Genomic DNA, 20,427 nt, shown 5'->3' on the forward strand with positions numbered 1-20,427 from the left:
CAGAGATAGGGACAATACCACTGTCTCAAATCAGCCCTTAATGTATTGGATACTAAAAGCATACTTAGGTTGAGTCAGGATCATTTTCGGAAATAATGCTGCTCAAATTCTATGACAAACAGATATCAATTTCATTGCAAAGAGATTGACTAAATTTTCTGCAGGGTAAAAGACATCACATTTTTGCTTCTGGAATTCGCAGCAATCAGCAGCACATAAAACAATAACTATTTAATGCTTACATCATGCTCAAGCTACAAGATAAAATCCAGATGCATGCTTCTTTTAACAGATGTAATTGAGGGTACAGTCATAGAAGAAAATTCCTGTTTGGTCAAAAATAGAACTTATTATGTGCTACCAGGTGAGCACTGCTGTTCCCCATTCCCTGATCTGTTCCACCTCCAAACAAAAATCAGTAGATATTAATTCCAACAACTTCTAAAAGACAGATAGTTCTTAGTCTTTGGAATAGTCAATATTGGTGGAGTATTGAGGGAAAGCTTCACTGCTGCAGGTGTCTCTTTATCTGATGAAATGTTAAACTCATGTCCAATCTGCCCTCTCAGGTAGGCACAAAATATCCTATGGCTTTATTTGAGGAAGGGTTGGGAAGTTTCTAGGCCAATTGCTATTTCTTTACGAATATCAAGAAATGAAGTTGGCCATTCTTTTATTACTGCTTGCGGAACCTTGTCGTAGAGTCATAGAGATGTACAGCATAGACACAGACGCTTCGGTCCAACTCGTCCACGCCGACCAGATATCCCAACCCAATCTAGTCCCACCTGCCAGCACCTGGTCCATATATCCATCCAAATACCTTTTAAATGTTGCAATTGTACCAGCCTCCATCACTTCCTGGCAGCTCATTTCATACATGTACCACCCTCTATGTGAAACAGTTGCCCCTTAGGTGTCTTTTATATCTTTCCCTTCTCACCTTAAATCTATGCCCTCTAGTTCTGAACTCCCCGACCTCAGAGGGAATAGTCAATATTTGTCTATTTATGTCTATTTCTTCTATCCATGCTCCTCATAATTTTGTAAACCTCTATTAGGTCACCCCTCAGTCTCCGATACTCCAGGGAAAACAGCCCCAGCCTGTACAGCCTCTCCCTATAGCTCAAATCCTCCAACCCTGGCAACATCCCTGTAAATCTTTTCTGAACCCTTTCAAGTTTCACAACATCTTTCCTATAGGAAGGAGACCAGAATTGCACGCAATATTCCAACAGTGGCCTGACCAATGTCCTGTAAGCCACAACATGACCTCCCAACTCCTGTACTCAATACTCTGACCAATAAAAGAAGGCATACCAAACGCCTTCTTCACTATCCTATCTACCTGTGACTCCACTTTCAAGGAGCTATGAACCTGCAGTCCAAGGTCTCTTTGTCCTGCGCAAATTAGCATTTTGTCTATGACAACATTGTCAACACTTTGAAAGAAACTGAGGAATTGCAAATTTGCTCTGGAAAAGGTCATAGTGTGAATGCTAAATGTGGTTTCTTTCTGCTTGCAATATTAAAGTTGCATTGAAATATAAGCACAAGTTACATATAAATCAGAGCCAGGTATTAGATCAGTATATAAGGAGGAATGTAAACGTGTTACAAAAATAGAAAATGCTGGCGAAACACAGCAGATCAGGCAGCCTCTGTGGAGAGAAAACGTTGTTAATGTTATGAGTCCAGAGAATGAAATCTGTTACCTGATTGTAGACTAAACTTTTTTTCAACATAATTCTGCAATGAAAATGTTATAGGACTGTGACTGGATTAAGTACTTGATAACTTGAATGTAACAGTCTCTACTGATTGGAGAGTTTCATTTAACTCTCATGAGTTTCATGAACTAAACTATGAGTAACTGGGCCACAAATAGGCAGTAATTTTATTCCATTCAGTTACTTAAATAAATAAATCTGTGTATTGAAGTCTCTTACCCCAAGAAGTGGATTTATTGCACTTTGTAAAACAGGTAGGAAATATTAGTATGTCTTTCCATAATGTTGATGAATGATCAAATGCTGCATGGGGAAACATATGACTTTTCTATTGGTGGGATTCCTCCACATACACTCCTGAGGGGTCAAGAAAATAGAGAAGTTAGCTGTAAAATTTAAAATGGTTTCGGTCTAATTCGTAACTGTACACCACCAGCTCAAGTAGATACTTCAGCATTGGTGGCCTCTGCACCACCCAATCACTTTAGTCTCTCACAGATATTTAACTGCGGTACTTGAAAAGCCACAGGATAAGAATAGTGTTTATTACATTGCATTATGTGATAATCATTTCCACATGCAACTGCAGACAACACTGGAAATCCACAAGCAATGAAGGAGATCTCTGCGGTTTGTACCAGTTTGTTTTCAATACAGCACGGTGTTATTGCTGACGAAACTGTTCAATTCACAATATTCAGAGCAAGTATATCTTTTTTTTAACAATGATGAAATATGGCCTACAAAAAATAGAAGTCCGCAAGAACTTGATTGGATTGAGTTGGAGACGCTGCAGTTTTTATTATGACCAGTGAAGTAACACATAGATAAAAGCAAAATACTATGCTGGAAATATAAAACAACACAGAGAATGCTTAAGTTTAGCAGCATTTATGGAGAAACAGAGTTCAAGCCAGGTACTGAAGATGTCAAACCAGTCATAGTCAGACTCAGAATGTTAACTGTCTAAAGAGTCATATCAAATATGACCTTCGAGTGCAGGTTTATAGTTCCCTGAAAATGGAGTTGCAGGTACATAGGATAGTGAAGGCAGCATTTGGTATCCTTCCCTTTATTGGTTGGTGCGTTGAGTATAGGAGTTGGGAGATCATGTTGTGGCTATACAAGACAGCAGTTAGGCCCCCTTTGGAATACTGCATTCAACTCTGGTCTTCCAGCTCTCGGAAAGATATTGTTAAACTTGAAAAGGTTCATTATAGATTTACAAGGATGTTGCCAGAGTTGGAGGGTTTGAACTATAGGGAGATGCTGTATAGGCTGGGACTTCTCTCTCTGCAGAGGAGGCTGAGGGGTGATCTTGTAGAAATTCACACAATTTCAAGGGGCATGGATAGTGTGAGCAGCCAAGGTCTTTTCCCCAGGATAGAGGGTATAAGATGAGAGGGGAATGATATAAAAGGGAACTAAGGAAAACTTTTTCCACACAGAAGATGTGCATATGGAATGAGCTGCCAAAAGAAGTGGTGGAGACTGGTACAAATACATCATTTAAAAGGCATCTGGATGGGTATATGAACAGGAAGGGTTGAGAGAGATTATGGGCCAAATGCTGGCAAATGGGACTAGATTAATTCAGGATGTCTGGTTGACATGGACAAGTTGGGCTGAAGAGTCTATTTCCATGCTGTACATCTATATGACTCTAAATGCAGACAGAGGTTCAAGCCTGGAAATAGGTCATTCAGTCTAACTAACCTCATCATTAGCCTGACTTCATCATGCCGATCAGGATAGCCTTCTACTCCTTTCACCTTCATATGTGTATCTAGTTTCCTTTAAATTCACCTTCTCACCAGCTTTACTGATCCTTGTAGTGGATGATTTTATGTTGGTACCACTTGTTAGGAAAAGACATTTCTCCAGAATTCTCACTGGATTTCAGGGATGATCATGTTGATATTTTTGTCCTCTGGATTTGGACTCCCTCTGAAGATGGAAACATTTCATTTCAATGTCTCCCTCATCAAACACATTCATAGACATAAACCCCAATCGTGGACTCTTTAACCTCTTCTGTAGAAACAAAAGGGACTCAGTCTGTTCAATCTTTTATGAAACGTATTACTTTCCTCTGCATTTTGACATCATCCTTGTGAAGCTCATTATTTCTTATAGTTTTATTTTCATCTTCTCCAGTTAACTATGTCCTTTTGATAATGCAGATATCAGAATTATGAGTGGTCTAACTAAGATTCTATTGCACTAAGTAATAGGATTGCTGTAGCAAGGTTCAATCACAAGAGATTCCAAATATTTGCATTAGCGAGGCTGCATAATGATACAGTTTGTAATCAATTAGTAGGATGTGTACAGCAGAGATGGAGGCCATTCGGGCTGTTGCTCCTGTTATGGCTCTGAGCAAGAGCACCTCAGCTGGATCCATTTCATTGACATTTCTCCATAGTCCACAATTTTTATTCTCTTCAAGTAATTACCTAATTGTGCTTTTAAAGCCACGATTAAATCTTCCTCCAACATCCTATCCTAAATATATTCCATATCCTAACCATACACAAATTAATTTTCCCTCATGTCACTAGGATCATACAATCATAGAGTCACACAGCACAGAAGCAAACCCTCCGGTCCAACCAGTCCATGCCGACCATAATCCCAAACAAAACAATTCCTACCTATCTACTCCTGGCCCATATCCCTCCTAACCTTTCCTATTCATATGCTTATCCATGTATCTTTTAAACATTTTAATTGTGCCCACATCCACCACTTCCTCAGGAAGTTCATTACACCCTCTGTGTAAAAGAATTGCCCCCATGTCTTTTTTAAATCTCTCTCCTCTCATCTTATAAATGTACGCCCTCATCTTGAAATTCCTCATCCTAGGGAAAAGACAATTATTATTAACACTATCTATACCTCGCATACTTTATAAACCCCGAAGGTCACCTCTCACCTTCCTGCGCACCAGGGAAAAAAAATCCCAGCCTTTCTTTATAACTCAAACCTTCCATATTCAGTAAGATCCTGGTAAATCTCTTCTGAACCCTCTCCAGTTTAATAATATCCCACATCTTTGATTCTTTGCTTATTCACTTTAAAGCAGTAACCTCTGATTCTTGATACATCCATTAACATTTCACTGTGTTCACTCTGTCAAGATGCTTCATGATTTTGAGCATCTCTCCACCTTAACCAAGTCTGATTGCTTTTAGTTTCTCTGGTTTGTAATAATGAGAATCATGATAATACATACACAACTGGAAAGGCATTCTGATGAAAACATTCAATAATAGTTTGAAGGTTTGTATAAGTAGGAGCATTTGCACTGTTTTACATTTTAGCGCTACTGTTTCCTTTAAATGTGTGCGTGACTTTATACTGGTTGGATTCCTGTTGCTCTTTTACACTATTTTACTACATTAACCAAAACAACCCAAAGTAAATTCTTCCCATAACGCATGAAAACAAACTGCCTCTTAATCTACCAAATGTGCATGAGAGACTGAACCAGTCACAAACAGTTTGTGAGTTTAACAATGTTTTAAAAGAGCTTGTTTTTTAATTTGTTCTCCTGAAATATCTTGCACCCGCTAACTGCAGTTTAATCACTATCTCATTTCCAAGTACTAACATAAATAAACAACCCCCCAGTGTGAGCTTGTGTGTCCTGCCCTAGACGGAAGGATTCATGCTCCTTGCCGGGGGAAAGAGGGAGGAAGATGCTCTAATAAGGGTCATCACCTCACTGCTTTCATCTTTCTATCTCCTTCCTCCAACGTTTCAATCACTGTCAGGTAATGAGTGTGGAGACCTTGCTCTGAGGAAGCTGTGCTGTCCTCCATTTCTAATTACTTTTACAGTAGCTGTTTCCTTAGGAACATAACCACCCTGAAAATTCAGCTTCGCCGAGCTGCAAATTTAAGTCAACAGCATCTCGTGGAGTCTTTTGTACTTGGTAATTCAGTAACACCAATAGGTTCATGGCCAAGAGGCTGTTCTCCCAGCTTCCTGTGTACTACAAAGAAATCCCTTTCTCTTCAACAAAATAAAACTCTTGGCAAATTTCTGAGCATCAGCATAGACGAGATTATTGAAAAGCAAGGCTCTTTTCCTGTAGTTGACTCACAGTGTGTGTGCCAATTGGACATCTTTCAGAGGCAACAAGCTCGATTCTAAACATAGCTCGGCTTTGCAGCATGCTAAATAGACTTTTACGGCTCTCATTTTTATTCTGCAGCTGACATCATTGCTTGAATTACTCTTGACCAAGTTAGTAAAGAAACACACACAGGTTTCTGTGAATTGGTGCCTATTAATGGCAACAACCAGTTCCAAACTGGGAGATGAAATCATTTTGAGTTTTGGCCCACAGTGCAAATCAGAACAGCCAGTGCCTCTCCTGATTTCCACTTGTTGGGAGAGATACATAATGGCCAGTTGATCTGATATTTCCCATTTGGCATTATCAGCCAAAGGCTACATTGGCTTCTGTGGTTCCTCATCCATCTTTCCATCAAGTATTGAAACAAAAGGTAACAGAAATAGCTGGAGAAACTCAGTAGATATGGCAGCATCTGTGAAGAGACAGAGTTAATGTTTCATATTAACATAGATGCAAAATGTTAATTCCGTTCCCTCTCCATAGATGCTGCCAGACCTGCTGAATTTCCCCAGCAATTTCTGTTTCTGTTAGTTTCAGATCTCCAGCAGCCAAAACTCTGTTTAATTATAGCATAGAGTACAGTCGAGGTAGGAAAACATGGAACAGATGCAGAAGAGTGCCCTGGGGCTTTCTGTATCCTGACTCCAATCTGGGGGCAAGTAAATTTTGCCATCTCTCTCCGGTTTTCCAGCCAATTTTATAATCTCAGTGAATGACGCTGTAACAATTTAATGCCAATTCCCAGCAAACTATTTGGTGTGTGCGCGATGGAGAATAACACCTGGAGCAATGCTGACACTGCCCTAAAGTGAACGTTCACTAGTTTGATTCTAGTAAGGAGACATTGTCTTAGATTAGATTACTTACAGTGTGGAAACAGGCCCTTCGGCCCAACAAGTCCACACCCACCCGCCGAAGTGCAACCCACCCAGACCCATTCCCCTACATTTACATCTTCACCTAACACTACGGGCAATTTAGCATGGCCAATTCACCTAACCCACACATTTTTGGACTATGGGAGGAAACCGGAACACCCGGAGGAAACCCACGGAGATATGGGGAGAATGTGCAAACTCCACACCGTCAGTCGCCTGAGGCGGGAATTGAACCCGGGTCTCTGGCGCTGTGAGGCAGCAGTGGCCATGGAGGCCATTGTGCCACCGTGCCGCCCACAAATTGGTCTTATGAGGAAAATTTTAGTAGGTGGGCTAGCATTCATTGAAGTCTATAAGAATGAAAGAAGACCTTATTGAAACACATGAATATTATGGTTCTTCACAAGACAGATGCAAGTAGATTGTTTCCTCTGGAAGGAATTTCTAGTACCAAAGAGCATAATTTCAGAGTAAGGGGTCACCCGTTTAAAACAAGGATGAGGAGGAATCTGGTCTCTCAGAGAAAAATGAATTTATGGAATTCTTTACCACGGAAGGCCGTGGTGGTTAGGTCTGTAAGTATATTCAAAGCTGAGGTAGACAGACTTTTTTAAATCAGTAAGGAATCAAGGGTTATGGGAAGAAAGCAGAAAAGTGGAGTTGAAAATTATTAGACCAGCCTTAATCTCAATAGGTGGTGGGGCAGACTCCTTGGGCTGAATGGCCTACTTCTGCTTCTATGTCTTGTGGTCTAACTGATGCCATTAGAACCATTAAAGCTATCACATTAATCAGCTACCAACTAAGAGGCGCAAAATTTAGTTCAAACGCACTGCTCTAACTAATTTCATTAGCAATCTCTTTGGCTAAATCGCATAAAATACTTTATTTTAATTTCATAGACACTCAGCTTTGTGGCAGATTCATGACATACAATGGAATGCATGTTACTCTTAGCTATTTATTGTTCAGTGTTAGTGTGAGGAGCAATCGAGGCTGAATGAGATGGAAGAGAAAAAAACTTCATATCTGGCTTTTGGGACTGAGGTCAAAGGAGCAACAATGCTAATTGGAGGGAACTGCATTAATATTTGGAAGCAGTGTTTACAAATGGCAACATAAAGACTGACAAGGAAAGTGTTGAAATTGCTTAACAGAAGATTGGGAAATACAGTCAAAGGGAATCTTGTAATGACAACTGAACAACGCTCAGCAGCATGAAGTGAACTGATGGACCATAGCAGTGTGAAGCTTTTTGCAAAGGAGGTATGGGGAATGACAGATAGCCTGGTTTATTTATTTTTTCATACCTACATTAACACTATTTACAAAGAACGATAATAAGAACCGTGTTTATTTGTACCCTTTGTTTCAGCATCTCATAGAATCCCTACAGTGTGAAAGCAGACCATTCAGTCCATTGAATCCACACCGGCCCTCCAAAGAGCACTTCTCTCAGACGGACTTTCCTACCCACCCTGCATCTCCCACAGCTAATGCACCTAGCCTGCACATTCTTGAACATTATGGGTAATTTAGCATTGCCAATCCACCGAATGTGCACACATTTGGACTTGGGAGGATACTGGAAAACACAGAGCGAGAACGTGCAAACTCCTGTGGTTCCTCATCCATCTTTATATCAAGTATTGAAACAAAATGAAACAGAAATAGCTGGAGAAACTCAACAGATGTGGCAGCATCTGTGAAGAGGCAGAGTTAATGCTTTGTATTAACACAGGTTCAGATAGACAGACAACCACCCAAGGCTGGAATCGAACCTAGATCCCTGGCACTGTGATGGAGTAGTGCTAACCACTGAGCCACCGTGCTGTTCCACCTCCCCGAATGCTTTACAGCCAACAAAGTAACTTTTGAATACCACAGATATTGTTGGGATACAAGATTCTTTGGCAGTTAATTTATAGACAATAATCTACAAACCAACCAAAAAAGTTCAAAGGAACAATCACATCATGACAGCATCTGACAGGTAGAGGAGCATTGATAGCAACTGAGGAACAAATGCAATGACTGTAAAAGGTAAGCCAAATAGATAAGGAAGATAAACAAGTGGAAGGCTTATCCAAATACTTAAAAAAAAGTTTTAAAAAACTAGTTAGTAGTTCGCAATATTAACTTGGTCAATTAAAAGGTATGATTTGGAGGAGCCGGTTTTGGACTGGGGTGGACAAAGTTAAAAATCACACAACACCAGGTTATAGTCAAATAGGTTTATCAGGGGACAACCACCTGATGAAAAAGCAGCACTTCGAAAGCTAGTGCTTCCAAATAAACCTTTTGAACCATAATCTGGTGTTGTGTGAATTAAAAGACACTGACTACTGTGACTGCATGCCTCCAAATATGGATCATAACTCAATATCATTAACAGGTAAAGCAGGCTTACAGATAACAAATGGAAAAAGTGAACACATTGTAAAAGAAACTGGGTTGCTAGGAGCACAATGTTATACCAAACTCCTTGAGATTTTGGCACTGGATCCAACTGAGACTTTTCAACAGCATTAAATCCTTGTAAATTTCTACCACTCGCATTATTTTCAAGTCAATTCAAGGGAAGGAGGTTGAAGGATTTAAATTCCTGAGATAAAACATTGGCAACATTGCAATCTATTTATATGGTACTGCAGAATTAAATTGCTGCATTTCAACCAACTTCAAACAAATAAACTTTGATTAATTATCCTTGATCAAAACCTTTAAGATAATAAGATTAACATTTCCATAAATCTTTCAGCATAATTGGTTCCTTTCATAGCTACAAATGATTTTCTGTGGATAAGTACAGTTTAGCACAACAGTACTTTTTCAATGTTCTCTGGTCAGAATAGCCAAGTCACAATTATCCCCTTAATTATCCACAGTAATCACCTAAAAAAGTGAAAATATACCAGTTTTACAGGTACCTTTAAATGCTTTCTCCTCCAATTGTTGTTTAGTTCATCATCCTTTGACTGTTCTTTTGAAACCCTTATCACTGGAAATTTTTCTTCTCAGTGACATGAGCATTTTTTCACCTCAACACAAGGAGCAGTTTTGAAAACTCGGTCTGTTCCCTTCATTGAACCAAAAAATAAACAAGTGTTAACAGGAGGTTCTGGTCCCCCAATTACAGGAAGGAGGTTATTAAAGTGGACAAGGTTCAAAAAAGATTTACCAGGATGTTGCAGCGTGAAGCAGGATGCTGCCTGAACTGCTGTGCTCTTCCAGCACCACTAATCCAGAATCTGGTTTCCAGCATCTGCAGTCATTGTTTTTACCTCCTAGAATTAATAGTAGTCATCTTTTCCCTAGATGGGAGATTTCGAGACTAGGGGACATATTTTTAAGATAATAGGAGAGAGGTTTAAACAAGATAGAAGAGGGACATGTTTTACCACAGAGGGGTGCTTTGTGTGTGGAATGAACCTCCTGACGAAAAGGTGGAAGTGGGTAAATTACAATATTTAAAAGACAATTGGATAGGTACATGAGTAGGAATGGTTTAGAGGAATATGGGCCAGGAGCTGGCAGGTGGGATTAGTTAGTTTGGGATAATGTTTGGCACGACTGGTTGGACTGAAAAGGTCTGTTTCTGTGCTGTATGGCTCTATAAGAGGACATTGCATCACTTCTCAACTAGGTAATGGCCTGGTGGTATTATCGCTGAACTGTTAATTCAGAGATCCAGCCAATATTCTGGGGAAACTGGTTTCGAATCATGACAGATGGTAGAATTTGAATTCAATTAACATCTGTAATTAAGAGTCTAATGATGACCACAAATCCATTGTTGGTGGTCAGGAAAACCTCATCTGGTTCACTAATGCCCTTTAGGGAAGGAAACTGGTCTGGTCTTCATGTCACTGTAGACACACAGCAAGTGGTGGAATTTCAATGCCTTCAATTGGGATGGGCAATAAATGCCAGCCTAGCCGAAGACGCCGTCATCCAGTAAATGAATTTTGAAAAAACTACTGGGCTAAACAATTATATCAGTGACTACTCAGGATGTAGTGTGCTCCAACCAACTTTGAAATTAAAAATGAGGAAGTTTTGAAATATTTGACTTTTTCAAATCTTCATTTATACAACGTGGGCATTGCTGGTTAGGCCAACACTGATTGTCCATCCCTGACCATCCTTAAGAAGGTGGTGGCAAGCTGCCTTCTTGAACCACTGCAGGTCCTTGTGGTGTAAGTACACCCACAGTGCTGTTAGAGAGGGTGTTCCAGGAATTTGATCCAACTGCAGTAAAGCAATAGTGAGATTAATTCTAGGTCAGGATGGTGTGTGGCCTAGAGAGGATCTTACAGTTCCATGTATCTGCAGAGGCCGTGGGTATGGAAAGTGTTGTTTGAGCACCCTTGGTAAGTTGCTGCAGTGCACGGTGTTCACGTGTATACCATGCGTCAGTGACGGACTGAGTGAATGGTGAAAGGGTTAGATGGGGTACGAATCTAACAGGCTGCTTTTTCCAGATGGTACTGAGCTTCTTCAGTGTTTTTGGAATGGCAAGCATACAAGTAAATAAGGAATATTCCATTACACACCTGACGGTGTCCTGTAGACAGTCGACAGGCCTTGGGGAGTCTGGAGGTGAATTACTTGGCGCAGAATTCTTGGCCTCTGGCGTGCCATTGTAATCACACTTTCTTTAAGCAGTGGCCCAGTTCATATTCTTGACGATGGTAACTCCCAGGATGTTGACTGTGGGGATTCAGCAATGGTAACATCACCAAATGTTAAGCAGTGATTTTTAGATTCTCTTCATTGCCTATAAGTTGGTCTAATCACAATGGTCTGAAAGATATTAATGTAGTTAAAGCTGAAGGTCTTAGGGATTCCCTAAATAAGACGCTCATCTTTCACTCTACAAACACAAGAATGAATCCTGCTTTTAAACAGTCGAATTGTATGCGGAGTGGTGTTCATTGATCTGTGATGATAAAAAGATTATTCATTTTACATTGTTGGCCAGGAATGGATTCACGGTCAATCAATCTCTATCATGCATCATTCCTTTAATTTATTTCCCAAGATGCATTTGTTGACAGGAACCTGACTGGCTTCTTCATGAAATCCATTAAGATTTCTTATTCCACCAGCCACACCAGTAAACTGCTCCTGTACTTCTTGTGAATAGAATATTCTTATGCATTTTCTATTGTCTTGTTGCTCTTAATTTATAAATACAATTCCTTGTGTTTCTCTAAATGGAAGCAGGAATGAATGGGGTCAAATGTTTCGAAACCCTTCAAAATGTCACACATTTCTATGGTATCTTCTCTCAGTCATTTTCTTCCAAGCAATAAGGGGCATCAGGAAACAATGTGCTTGCTAAGCTGTACTCATGTGCAGTTATACAGAAGGCTGCTCACAAGGGCGTGCCAAAAAAAAAATGCATTACACAATGAGATGAACAGAGCAGAACTTGCTTGACACTTGACACTGATAAGTGAGTCTTTTCCTTGTACATCATTTGTTTAAGTTTGACAGCAACGTGTAACCTTTCTCTGTGCTCCTCCAGTAACTACATTAGGAATTGGAATTAGAATTTCTTTACTTTCACCGTTTCTAACTGTTTTACCACTAAGTACTTTGGATCACTTCATCCGACTTCTAAGCTCAAGAGAAGCATGCCAGGTTTTTACTACCTGTGTTCATAATCTAGTCTCTCCATCATTTGTCTGTAAATCGAGATAGTGAATGTGCACAAGCTATTTTAACCACAGGAGACATCAAAATCATTGCTGATCTTATCTTTCCCGATACACCGTGCACTGTTGCTGCAGGAATCATTGATGGTTATCAAATGTGGAAACCTTAAAATGATTTCCATCATCTTTTAAAGCAGAGGGATTGATGTTAATGGTAGCAAGTCAACCGTAGCAAGCTAACTTACATGGACCAGTAATCCAACCTGGAAACTGAGACAGTATTTTTTGCTGAACTTGAAGAAAGCATCCACAAAAATCAAATAAATCCTGTGGTATAGGTTTCACCCTTTTCCAACATAAACTTGTTTCTGTAGTGCCTGCTAAAAAAGCCTATGGCATTCATAAAGAGTAAAACCCAATGGCTTTCTCCCATGTTTTAGAGGGTGGGGAGAGAGGGGGAAAGAGAGAGAGAGAGAGAGAGAGACAGAGAGAGGTGGGGGGGGGGGGGGGGAGAGAGAGACACGCAAAAATTCACTATCAATATTAACAACTTGGAGGAAGTTGCAGGATGTAATGTATCCAAATTGCTGGTGACACAAAAAAAGTTGGGAGGGCATGTTACGATGAAAACATAAAGAATGTGCGAGGGCATATACTTAGGTTGAGTAAGTAGGGACAAACTTGGTATACGGAGCTTAATGCAGGAAAATACATTATTCAAATGGAGATAGACAGTACAGATGGATCTGGTGTTCATGTGCATTAAACATAACATGCTAACATTACAGGTGCAGCAAGTAATTAAGGCGACAAATAGAAATTTGGCCTTTATTGCTCGGAGGTTGGAGTTTAAAATAGGGAATTCTTTTTACAACAGTATTGGTGAGGCCACCCCTAAAGTACTATGTACAGTTTTGGTCTTTGTATTTAAAAAAAGATTTTAGTGGTGTTGGAGTAAGTTCATTTGGCCAACTCCCAGGATAAATGGGTTGACTTCTCAAGAACGGCTAATCAGTTTAGAACTTTATTCATTACAGGTTATAAGAATGAGGGATGATTTTATTTAAACATTCAAGACTCCAAAGAGGCCCGACAGAATAGATGTTAAGAGATATTTTCACTCGTGGGAGAATCTCAAACTAGCAGACGTTGCTACTGAATAAAGGGACACTCATTTAAAACTCAGTATGTAATGGATGTCTGGAATTCTCTATCCCAGAGAATTGTGATGGTTAGACAATCCAAGTATTTGAAGTGGAAGGAGATCCATTTTGGACTTCACAGGGACTGGCAGGCTATGAGGAGAAAGAGACAAAGATGAAAGAGGAACTAAGGCCTGGGACAGATCAGTCGAGATCTTATTGAATGGCAAGGCAGGCTTAAGGAGCCGTAGGGCCTATTCCTGCTCCTCTTTCCTATGTTCTTATAACAATTCTGTCGTCATCATTATAACTGTAAAACCTGCTTCATTCTGAGCTTTTTAAATTTTTTTCCCAATTTTAACTTAAATCCCCGTTAATTCAAATAATCTCTCTCTGTCACTTCATGGGATGGGTTGGTATGATAACATTCTTGATAATAGAATCACAACAACTGCCAGCTCAATTAGTGTTTACACAAAGACTTGTCAGACTCACCAAGATGGTTATCAGAATGGAGTTAGTGGACAGGTTTTCACACAGCAATTAAGGTCTAAGTGTTTTTGCAGGTTTTTGAAATCTGGAAAGAACTGAGGGGGAGGCTTTTGGTGAAAACTTAAGACGTATAAGGAAATGGTGTGTAAAAAAATGAAGAGGAAGGGGAACCTTAGTATCTAAAGAGCAAAGGCTGTGTGGAAGAACATAGAATGTCAATGAAATGGGTGCAAAGCCTCAAGAAGAGCTAATTGTAATCGGAAACAAGGAACTGTGAACTGTTGGGCCTGTGCACAGCTGGCACAAATTACAGAATAAAAACAATCTATCACTTTTAGCAACGTTGAAATCCTCATAAATGGATGGCAAAAATGCCCAAAACAACTGAACGCAGACATCAAAATAGTTAGCACGGTATGATGAAATCTTGGATTCAGACTGTGTTTACCTTGCTTGTGTTTCGAAATAATAAACAGGGACTTTTGGTAACATATGATGTGATCTTTCTTCCTTTTTCAAAGTACACATGGTATGCTGCTTTGGCTAGACTATTGTTTGCAGACACTTCACAAGAATCTGACCTCATTAAATCAATGCTACAAAAATAACCATATGTGGGTATCTGGACCTTTGGTACATTCTTTGTGAACTTACTAGGAAAAGTAATACTTCACTGAAGGAGGTTCCTTTGCTTCCCCCGAATCTTAATAGGATGAGGGCACTTACATTTTGATGAGACAACTACACCAATGCTGGTCCAAAGACAGATGGACACAGAATCAGAAATTCCACAAAATAAAACGCGCAGTGGTTAGATGGATATAATAGTTGATGTAAGAAGGCGTGGTGAGTCAAGACTATTAACGTGACACATTATAAATTACGGGAATAGAAAAATTAACTTTAGGCTTTTAAAAATTAATTTCACAGAAATGGATCTAGTCACTGGCAAGACAGGAATTTATCAGCCACCTTTCTTACAAATTATCTAACTTGGTGTTTTAACATCTCAAATAGGTGACTTTTCAAATTATGAAATTCCCCTAATTTTGTCTCCTATTAATGACAGAAGGAAGCAATAATGATTTTTTAAAAAAAATACAATATATGTCAAGCCAGGTCTTTAAATGATGTATTTAGCATTCATGACAATTGGGAGTTCACATTAGGATTTGAAGCAGGCTAGTCTGCCATTTTGGATGTGATGTTAATGATCACATGACAGTGTTTTGAAGAGCAAAGGGGCTAATCTCTAGATAATATTCATCTCTCAATCAAATTCACCAAAAAAAAGATTATCTGATCATGATTAAAGTTCTCTTCTGTGAGCTTGCTGTGTGCAAATTGGCTGTTGCTTTTACTATTTTACAATAGTGACAGCACTGTTAAGATACTTTGGCTGTAAAGCACTTGGGACACCCTGAGGTGCTGCAGAATCACAAGGCATTCTTTCTTTCAAGCCAGTTTTGCAACTTGAGTAGGCCATGACAGATCAGTAGCTCAACTCCATTTACCCATGTCTGATCCATATACTGCAACATTCATATGGAACAAAAATTGGCTCAAGTCTTGAAAATGTACACTGCCCTAGAATCCAAAGTCATTTGGTACAAAAGGATTCCATATTCCACTAGACGCTGCTTTTATTTTAAGATGATGGACCGGCCACCAACAGCTACTTGATTGGCATTCCATTCAACACCTTCAGCATCCACTCCCTTCACCACTCCCACGGAACCATCCAAAACCTGCAAAAGCTATCAAGTGGAAAGACAAAGGTGGCAGCTGCCTGCTAACACAACCAGCTACAAGTTTCTCTGCAGGCCGTACACCTACCTGACGTTTGAACTACACCATGGGTTCCATCACTGTTGCTAGGTTAAAATCTACTAACTTCTTTTCTATCAGCACTACAGTGCACCTACACTCCATGAATTGGTTTAAGATGACAACTCACCACAACTTTCTCCAGGGCAATTAGGAATGGACAACAAACACTGGCTCATCAGCGATGTTCACATGCCACAGACTAAGGAAACAAAAGGGAAGCGTAAACTCAGTTTCTGATGCTTCTCAACATGCTCAGCATTTCCAGTATTATTTGGATGAGGAAGTTTCTACTGCATCTACTCAATTCATCAACTTAAACACCTTAATTAATCATCCTCTTGATCATCTAAATTCAAAGCATATATGCCAATTCAATGCGACCTGTTATCATTACTCAGAACTTATCCTGTTGGAGGTGACATGCATTAGCAATAACATGCTGCCATTTGCTTTTGGCCTCTTCTGGCCAGATATGTTTTATTAAGCAGTTTTAATTATGGATCATCCAATCATCTTTTTACCTCATTGGCAGATTAGCAACTGGAAAACCACATAAACTGAGGTTTAAGTTCTCAATTTACAGAGCGTAAGATAAAACTAGTCATACAGTCTGATCTGAAAGGTGTGTACATAAGTGGCGATTTATGAACTTAATTGGGTAGCAGAATTACCCAGGTATGACATAATAGAGAGACACACACAATCCTGAATAATGTGTGATGAGATTTTTCTTCTGTGCAGTGAATTACAATGACTTGGAGTGCACTACCTGAAAGAATGAAGGAAGCAGATTCAGTCATAAAATTCAAAACAAAATGGGATAAATACCTGAAAGTAGGGGAGGAGGTAGGGTTATTGGAGGGTTGTAAGGTAAGGGGATAAGGAATGGGACTAGTTACTTCAGAGAGGCAAGACCCATGATGGGAAAATGGATCCCATCTGTGCTGTATTGTTCAATGATACAACTGTTCAAAACTTATTTTTTTTACAGTCGGCATGCAGACAGCAGTTTGAATAAGTTGGTAAAGCCAAGTATCTTACTCTGCCTCAACTTTCTTTTTGGCATGGTGAATGTGAGCTATGTATAGGTCATATTTACTGCATTAGTCATGTCTCCATATTTGCACCAGAAATAACGATGTTATACTATCAGTACTTTAAAATTAGACTATAATATTTAAGACTTCAAATAAAACTGCAAGTCCTTACTTCCAAAGGTGACCCTTAATTTAAGCCAAAAAAAACTAAAGTAAGTAGTATGGATTCAGAAACTTTAATGTATGTTTATATTTTATGTGTGGAATGTTCACAGACAAACTAGTAGCATTTAGTAAAGGCAGCAGTGGTATGTTTAAGCTGAGGTTAGTTGTCGTAGGGTTAAGCCAAAAGAAGCAAATGTACCTGTTTAATCCCAGATGTCTGTCAGCACTTGGAAGGAGGTGTCATCCAGCCCCTTTTTCAAGACTCACAAGAAACTGATTCCAGAAAGAATCAGTTCAATAGAGTTCAATGTCACAATGCCAAGGTGTGGAAATCATTCAGCTACCAAGTTCATGGGGTAAATATTTCTGTGCAGGGCAGGTGCAGAGGGACTGACACAGGAGTCAGGAAATCAGACGCTTAGTTTTGCCCTAGGCGAAAGTGAGGACTGCAGATGCTGGAGATCAGAGTCAAGATTAGAGTGGTGCTGGAAAAGCACAGCAGGTCAGGCAGCATCCGGGGAGCAGGAAAATCGAAAGCCCTTTGTCGTGATTGATTTGATGAAGGGCTTTTACCCGAAATGTCGATTTTCTTGCTCTTCGGATGCTTCCTGACCTGCTGTGTTTCTGCTAGTCTTGCCCTGTCAGCCTTGTTTCAGTGGTAAGCCCAATCATCTCAGAGTCAGAAAGTCACAACTTCTCCAGAACCTGAGCAAATAACTTGTATCCAAAGATGTGCAAATTAGGTGGATTGGCCAGGCTAAATTGCCCATGGTGTCCAGGGCTGTGCAGACTAGATGGATTAGAAAATGGGAAATGCAGGGTGGGCCCAGATGGGATGCTCTTCAGAATGTCAGTGTGGACTCAATGGGCCGAATGGCCTGCTTCCACTCTGTAGGAATTCTATGATTTCTACAACCTCGATGACATGCAGCACTGAGGGAGTGCCGGGTGCACTCTCTTTCAGCAGTCAAGTTCATGAGAAGTTAAACCTGCTGGAATAGGAGTAGCTCATCCTATACCACAACCTGAAACTATTTAGTTGCCAAATACTTCTAGGCCATCCAAGGGTCATGTGGCACATTATTCTGCAGTGTGCACCTTCATCAAGTAGGTGATACAATACTGAAGGGTCAGCACCTTCATCACTTTGTCAGTGGAAAACGTCACATTGGTAGCGTCATATCAATACAATGACCTCCCTACAAAGAAATGGTGTTACTCAGAAATGTTAAATGCCATTATGTCCTCTAATGGAAGCAGCCAATGTGCCATCTATGTACATTGCCTACATTTTACACAGCATCTGCAAATTGGGAAGGAAGAGGTTGGCTGTAAGAGAATGTTAGTGGGGTATGATCACTTCTGGTAGGAGCAGCATTTATTTGCAACACCTCACTATTGTTTAAAAAAATTTGAACTGCTCTTGGTTATCTGTTATAGTGAGGGGTTTAGGAAAGTCTTGTCAAACTTTGGTGTACTACAATAGTTAACAGAATATTGGTGTTTAAGGCAAATCAGTGAACTATGACTTAAATATTTTCATGTAATTATATCTATTCACCTTCAGAGTGAATTTACAGCATAATACTGCTATTCAAGTAAACGGAAAACCCCTTCTTTTGCTCCCCATAATGTTCAGCTTGAAATCTGGTACATCACTCATCATCTTCTCCATGTCTCATTGTCCTGTATCAGTATTTTCAATTTCTAATAACTTTCTTTAATTTTAAAGCCATCAGTGCAGCATTGACGTATTCATCCTCTTTTACCTTGAAATTTTCCCTGTATGGTGTCGCTTATTAGTCTGTTTTCTCTGAAGATGTGCCCTGTCCAGACTCTTGGCCTTTCCTAATTGGGTCATGAGTATTGCTGCGAAAAGGTACACACTGTCAAAGCTTTATGTCTTGCACTCATTTGCAAGAACAACAGTATTTGGGGACATTATACTACATAAGAAGACAATACTGTTTGGTTGGAAAATGGTAAGGGCATCATCATGGAGAACGACCGATTAATAATGATTGACAGTTAACTGCCATGCAGTTTTAAATTTTAAATCAGGCAGGTTAACTCAAATTGATCAGGGCATTACTGATAAATGAAACAGTGAGTGGTGGTCAACCTATTTTGTTATACTGAAATTAGCACAGTGTTCTTCCTATTGGCAAAGAACATTGCCCGGTACATTAATATATGTAGCTGCAGAAGTGCCACAGTGCAAGCCCAACTGATAAGCCTAAATTAGTTGTCAGCACAATTCTTTGCACACTCAGGATTATTCACAATTATGTTTTACATTTTGTGTAATGCTCATCTTTGCTATTCTCCTGCTAAATAGTTTTGTAAGTTGGACTCATTGTTCTACAAGGTCCAAATTTCAACCCACGCCAAATAATATGCCAAATCAAACTTTTACTCAGCTTTCCAACTGTTGCTTCTTACTAAATACAGCCTGAAATCCTCTTGTGCTACAACAAATGCACTTTCTAAAAAAACAAAGTCAATCTACTCACAATACACACTCAAGAACTAATTATTTAGATTAATTAGCAATTACTCAAGAACTAATTATTTAGATTTCCGATGCACAAACATCAAGTTTCACACCAAAGTGATTCCTCGGAGAAAGGACAGTTGTTCGTCCAGATGTTAAATTAATGGACAGGTGTGTATTACTCCAATTAGTGTGATAATTAATGATATCATAGAGCAGGGGATTTGCCTAAACAGCTGAGAACTTTTCCAGTACTCTATATTTAGAAACAGGACTCAAATTATTCTAACAATGCAGTTTGCTCATGAAATTCACTCAAACTTCAAATTCCTCCCCTCTGATGATTGACTTGTTATGGTTCATCTGCTGCTGCCGACCAGTTCAACATCATCTCCCACTCCTGCTGTTCCCCATGTGCAAGTCCCACTGTCATACCACCATGTGGCACACAACTATAATGAATTCAACCAAAACAGCACAATATCAAATACAGCCCTATCAACCCTGCAAAGACCTTCTTACTAAGATCTGGGGCCTCATGCCAACACTGGGAGAGCTGTCTCACAATCTAGTCAAACAACAGCCTGATACAGTCATACTCACAGAATCATACCTGACAGACAATGTCCCAGAGACCATCATCACCATCCCTGGATTTGTCCTGTTCCACCAGCAAGACAGACTCAGCAGAGTCGATGGTGCAGTGGTATACAGTAGGGAGGGAATTGCCCTAGATTCCTCAACATTAGCCTTAGACCCCATGAAGTCTTATGGCCTCGGGTTAAATATGGGCAAGGTTATCTCCTGCTGATTATCATATACTATTCTCCCTCAGCTGATGAATCAGTGCTC

General features: G+C 39.8%; 1 protein-coding gene and 1 long non-coding RNA gene across 3 annotated transcripts in view; both read right to left on the bottom strand.

The window, feature by feature from the left end:
* Nucleotides 1–20,427, bottom strand: part of tbck (TBC1 domain containing kinase) — a 202,672-nt gene that overhangs the window by 27,477 nt on the left and 154,768 nt on the right. The window lies entirely within an intron of this gene.
* The window catches only part of LOC122539473 (uncharacterized), a 29,061-nt gene continuing 10,589 nt past the window's right edge, over nucleotides 1,956–20,427 (bottom strand). Inside the window, exons 2-5 of the long non-coding RNA XR_015753307.1 lie at nucleotides 16,007–16,078; nucleotides 9,934–11,465; nucleotides 9,683–9,832; nucleotides 1,956–2,087 (exon numbers count right to left, since the gene is read on the bottom strand). This is a non-coding gene — a long non-coding RNA (uncharacterized LOC122539473). The remainder of the gene's footprint in view (nucleotides 2,088–9,682; nucleotides 9,833–9,933; nucleotides 11,466–16,006; nucleotides 16,079–20,427) is intronic.

Source organism: Chiloscyllium plagiosum, unplaced genomic scaffold (assembly GCF_037043375.1).
Source record: "Chiloscyllium plagiosum isolate Xiang-an unplaced genomic scaffold, Cpla_swu_hap1 HiC_scaffold_36, whole genome shotgun sequence".
Taxonomy (NCBI): Eukaryota; Metazoa; Chordata; class Chondrichthyes; order Orectolobiformes; family Hemiscylliidae; genus Chiloscyllium; species Chiloscyllium plagiosum.